We start from the raw sequence: 6,065 nt of genomic DNA on the forward strand, positions 1-6,065 counted from the left end.
GATGGATCCCTGTGGAGAGACATTGCGCTTTCATCTCCTTTGAACTCTCTGACACAGAATTGCGGTTGGACAAGTTACTCTGTCTTTTAAAATGATGCATAGTTGAGATGTCATCCATGGGGTGTTGTCTGAGTTAGGGTGGATTTAAAAAATATGTTTTGCTGTGTGCTGCGGCCTTAGGGTGCTGGCCTTCACACATCTGTGTGGACCACAGTGCGTGGAATAGGCAGAACGTACTGTTGGAGAAAACAAAAGGTTGGTTTTGGTTGTTTTGGATTAGGACTCCACCGCTCTCTCTCTCTCTCTCTTACTTCTCTCTCTGCTCTCTATTTAAATTTCTCTCTTTCTGCTCTCTCTCTCTCTGCTCTCTATTTGAATTTCTCTCTCTCTCTTTGAATTTATCTGTCTCTGTCCTATGTCTTTCTCTCTCTCTCCTCTCTGGCTCTCTCTTTTCTTTCTCTCCTTCTCCCTCACCCTCTCTTTTGTGTGGGTTTAATGTTACTGAAGTAACTAAGGGAATCCAGCGGTGGTTATGGGCTGAGGCCCCAGCTAATTCTCAGCTGGATGGATTTGTTTTCCTCCAGTGTTGTGGCATCCGCCTGTTTCCCACAGTAACCTGACGAGTGACAGGAGAGGCCTAAAGCTTGCTGCCTCCAGCAACTTTCATCTCTACCACATCCCCATGGTATGGGGTACACAGTGTGTGTGTATTTGTATGTCATGTGCGTGCATGCTTGTTAGTGTGTGAGAGTTGAGTGTATGTGTGTGCTTGTATGCATGTGTGCAGACGTGTGTGTGCAGACGTGTCATGTCCGTAGGGGGCACAAGGGCACGTGCCCCCTCAGATTGTATATTTTTTCTGATATTAATTTACTAAACTTAATTTTTAAGCCCACACTTTATCATAATTATTTATACACTGACGGGACTAGGCGACTCCCCTCCCCACATTCTCCCTAGTAAGTCATTCCTTCCATGGACACACAAAGCATTTGATTTGATTTTAGCTGCCGGTGAAGGGCAGGACTCGCAGCAGGTATGTTTGTAAATTAATTTCCTAAAGCTATTTACCCTATTGATTCTTTCTTGATGAATAAATACAACTAAAATGTTTTTGTTGTGTCTCTGTAACACTAGCCACCTAGACATTTTACGAAGTTGGCTTTAGCTTGCCAACTAGATATATTCTCATAACTAGCTACCAAGCTACTTCAGGAAATCAATCAAGGTAGATTAGCTAGCATGTCAAATTATCTTAGCTGGCATAACTGCCGGCAAGGTTGGTAGACTTTAGAAAATACTAAAATGGCTTTAATTATTGGGTTATGATACTATATGCCAGTGTGGCATTTGTACTACACTCCTAAGGCTTAAAAGTTCTTAAAGAATCAATTCAAATCATAATTGAACAAGAGGTACGCTTAGATAACCTATGCAGAAAAATACACATATTTTTAACATATAATTAGGCATTATGATTATGGCTAAAGATTGCAGGAAAAATCTGTTTCAGGTATTTGAAAAATGCAATATTCTCCATCCCCCTCCATCATCACATACTTTGTACCCCTTCTACAGTAATGGGTGCATGACACCCCTGTGTGTGTGTGCGTGCAGTCGTCTACTCTGCTGTTTAACACCAACATTAAATCGATCTCGCCTGCTGCTCTCCTTCTGTCAACACTTCACTCTCCCTTTCCCGGTTCCTCCTCCCTCTCTCCCGGTCCTCCATTTGGCCTTTCACTAAACACTGCAAACCTCTGGACCTAAGATTGTAACTCATACCTGTACATGCCTGGTCCATTTGATGTCTGCCCTCTCACTCTCTGCACCACTTGAAAATCAGATATGAATGCCCTGAAAGCCTTTAATTAGGCCAAACCAGAGCCATATATTTAGAGAGTTAGGCCAACCGTGAGAATTTGAAAATGGTTCTAATTCTAGATATTCTGTTACATAGCATTGTTTAAAATTTCCCCATGTTAATGGGGAGATAAACATGGCTGCCATAGAACATTGTAGTGTCATGTAAATGCATCATAATGCAGAAACTGCACTGGCCCAACTCTCTAAATACATGGCTTTTGGCCAAACTATAAGTGGAGGGGGTTAGGAAGCTACCTCCAAGGGCATTGGCAACTTCCAAACTAGTAAGGGTCATAGATGAAAGTTGTGCAGGTTGGCATTTATTGTCATGAATCTTGCCCTGAAGGCAGCTCCGCAGAATAGTCACTAGCTGGCACAGCCACACAGTCATTCAATCTGATTTTAAACCTAACCCCAACCTTAAAGTGTCTATCAGAAATGTATAAAACTAGCAAAGCATTTTGGTAAAAAGTTGAGGGAAGGGGCTGAAGAAATGTAACACTCAAATTCATAGACAGAGCTATAGATACATTAGGTGGTGTTTCGAGGCTTTACAGCTTTGCTTACATTGACATTGCTTACAAACATTGCAGTAAAACAAGCTTGTGTTTTGGGTTCTGATAGGGTATGACAGTTGAACTGAGCTCATGAAGAATTTATACTCTTCTTCAAGAATCAATGGATAAATATCATTCATTCAAAAATGGATGCAGCAACTGCAGATTTCACCTTTGACCTTATCCTTAATCACACTGCTAACCCTAATGCCTAACCCTAACCTTCAATTAAGACCTAAAAGCAAATGTTAGTTTTCATTCAATTGTTTTGATATAGACAATTTGGTCTTTGCAGTTGGGCCAAATAGTAGAAATCGCTCAGTTCTGTCTCCAGGGCAAGATTCATGGCAATAAACATCATCCTGCAAAAGTTGCTGGGAAAGTAGCCCTGTTTCTGCCCTAGTCATGACTGTACTATACATGCTGTAAACTACAAAGGGAGAAGCCAAATTCTGAACCACACCCTTCTCAAGTACGTACTCTGATACTCTTCACTCCGTTTTTCCCCCCATTTGACCAGATCTCAGCTATTACCAATGTTATCAGTAATTACTAGCAATTAATTTATCATAAGCAGTTGATATGCTATGACAAAACTCAATAAGTTACTAATTAATGTTGTATCCCTGTTCTGTCTTACTGGTTTCTTGTGGCAGGTGAAGTCTCAAAAAGTACTAAATAACACTGAGTGAACAAAACATTAAGAACACCAGATCTTTCCATGACATAGACTGACCAGGGGACTCCAAGTGAAAGCTATGATCCCTTATTGATGTCACCTGTTAAATCCATTTCAATTGGTTTAGATGAAGGGGAGGAGACAGGCTAAAGAAGGATTTTCAAGCCTTGAGACATGGATTATGAGCGTGCCATTCAGAGGGTGAATGGGCAAGACTAAATATTTAAATGCATTTGAACAGGGAATGGTAGTAGGTGCCAAGCGCACCGGTTTGTGTCTAGAATTGCAATACTGCTGGCTTTTTCACGCCCAACAGTTTCCTGCGTGTATCAAGAATGGTTACACGTGTTCTGCCACTGCGAGGACGATCAGCTGTCCGTCCTGTCTCCCTGTAGCTCTGTCTTAGGAGTCTCACAGTACGGACATTGCACTTTATTGCCCTGGCCACATCTGTAGTCCTCATGCCTCCTTGCAGCATGCCTAAGGCACGTTCACGTAGATTAGCAGGGACCTTGGGCATCTTTCTTTTGGTGTTTTTCAGAGTCAGTAGAAAGGCCTTTTTAGTGTCCTAAGTTTTCAAAACTGTGACCTTAATTGCCAACCGTCTGTAAGCTGTTAGTGTCTTAATGACCATTCCACAGGTGCATGTTCATTAATTGTTTATGGTTCATTGAACAAGCATGGTAAACAGTGTTTAAACCCTTTACAATGAAGATCTGTAAAGTTATTTGGATTTTTACGTATTATCTTTGAAAGACAGGGTCCTTGTTGGGAACCGTTGCTATAGCCTGTCGTACAGGGGTGTTTCTGCCTGGATGAGCAAGCTTCAATTATTACTGTTGACACACAGAGCCTGTCAGTAACTGGTGAGAGATTGATCAAGATTGTAATCATACAATTGCTCATGTCAGTCAGGCCGAGGAAGAAATGGAATCTGCACTTTATCACCAGGAAACAGACTAAGGGAAGGTGTGCCCCTGTCAGACATGTGCATTGGCACACTTTGAATCGCCATTGCAGGTGAATGGTCAGAAAGTCTAATGGGTAAAGTGTTGGTAATGCCCTTCAAATAAATATTGAGCTGGAATATTGTGCTGGAAATGCAGCATCCTATCTAACTATTGTAATGGCTGTTACAATACCCTATAATGTCAAAGTGGAATTATGTTTTTAGAATTTTTTACAAATTAATACAAAATTAAAAGCTGAAGTGTCTTGAGTCAGTTTGTATTTATTATGGATCCCCATTAGTTCCTGCCAAGGCAGCAGCTACTCTTCCTGGGGTTTAATGTGGATCCCCATTAGTTCCTGCCAAGGCTGTAGCTACTCTTCCTGGGGTTTAATGTGGATCCCCATTGGTTCCTGCCAAGGCAGCAGCTACTCTTCCTGGGGTTTAATGTGGATCCCCATTAGTTCCTGCCAAGGCAGCAGCTACTCTTCCTGGGGTTTAATGTGGATCCCCATTAGTTCCTGCCAAGGCAGCAGCTACTCTTCCTGGGGTTTAATGTGGATCCCCATTAGTTCCTGCCAAGGCAGCAGCTACTCTTCCTGGGGTTTAATGTGGATCCCCATTAGTTCCAGCCAAGGCAGCAGCTACTCTTCCTGGGGTCCAAACACATTAAGACACTTACATTACACATAAAACAAGAGATAAACCATCACATAAAATAACACTGTCACACCACCACAACACAAAATGTATACCACTAGACAACAATATTACAATGCACTGGTGTGTAGATTGCGTGTGCTAGCGCTTGTGTGCGTAGGCGTGTCTACCTGTGTGTGTGTCTCTTCACAGTCCTGGCTGTTCCATAAGGTGTATTTTAATCTGTTAACCGATTCTACAGCTTGCATCCGTTTTCTGAGGTGGAATAGAGCCTCATATAGTACTGTGCACATCCCGTAGTCTGTTCTGGAATTGTGAAGGATTGTGAAGACCTCTGGTGGCATGTCTTGTGGGGTATTAATGGGTGTCCGAGTAGTTTAAACAGACAGCTCGGTGCATTCAGCTCTTACAAAGACAAGCAGTGACGAAGTCAATCTCTCCTCCACTTGGAGTCCTGATAGACTGACATGTCTATTATTAATGTTGGCTCTCCGTGTACATTTAAGGGCCAGCCGTGCTGGATCAACAACATTATAGTTACTCCACAATACTGACCTAATTGTCCTGTAGGTTTATGCTCCAACCCTAATCTAGCACACCCGATTCTAATAATCAGCTAGTTGAAGGTAAATCTCCAGTAAGGTAAATCTCAAGGGTTCGAAAAACTCTGCTGTACAGAATAAAAATATTCCAAAATAAAGCAATACAGCAAAAAATGTGGCAAAGGAATGAACTTTTTGTCCTGAACAAGTGTAGTGTTTATGGCATATACAATACATTACTGAGCACCACATATTTTCAAGCAAAGTGGTGGCCTGCATCATGTTATGGGTATGCTTTTAATCATTAAGCACTGGGGAGCTTTTCAGGATAAAAAAAAAAACTAAATGGAGCCAACTAGAGGAAAACCTGGTTGTCTGCTTTCCAAACACAAGGCCAAATCTTTACTGGAGTTGCTTACCAAGAAGACAGTGAACGTTCTGCGTGGCCAAGTTACAGGTTTGACTTAAATCTATGGCAAGATCTGAAAATGGTTGACTAGCTATGATTAAAAACCAATTTCACAGAGCTTGAATAATATAGAAAATAATAAAGTGGGCAAATGTGCCACAATCCAGGTGTGAAAAGCTCTTAAGACACTTATCCAGAAAGACTCTTAATCACTGGAGCCTTGTGCCATCTAGCGTCCATGAGATGCAACTGTCAAATCAGCAAAAGTTTCACAACTTAAATATTTAACCTAACAGCGGACCCTAATGGAGGATTTTAAGACTGTGGAATGTTAGACAATCACGCAACATAAAATACACTAGTTTAGCAACCCCATTCCCCCCAAAAAGTCCATCTTTAAATC

Source organism: Oncorhynchus mykiss, chromosome 25 (genome assembly GCF_057628025.1).
Source record: "Oncorhynchus mykiss isolate SJ-2025 chromosome 25, ASM5762802v1, whole genome shotgun sequence".
Classification (NCBI taxonomy): Eukaryota; Metazoa; Chordata; class Actinopteri; order Salmoniformes; family Salmonidae; genus Oncorhynchus; species Oncorhynchus mykiss.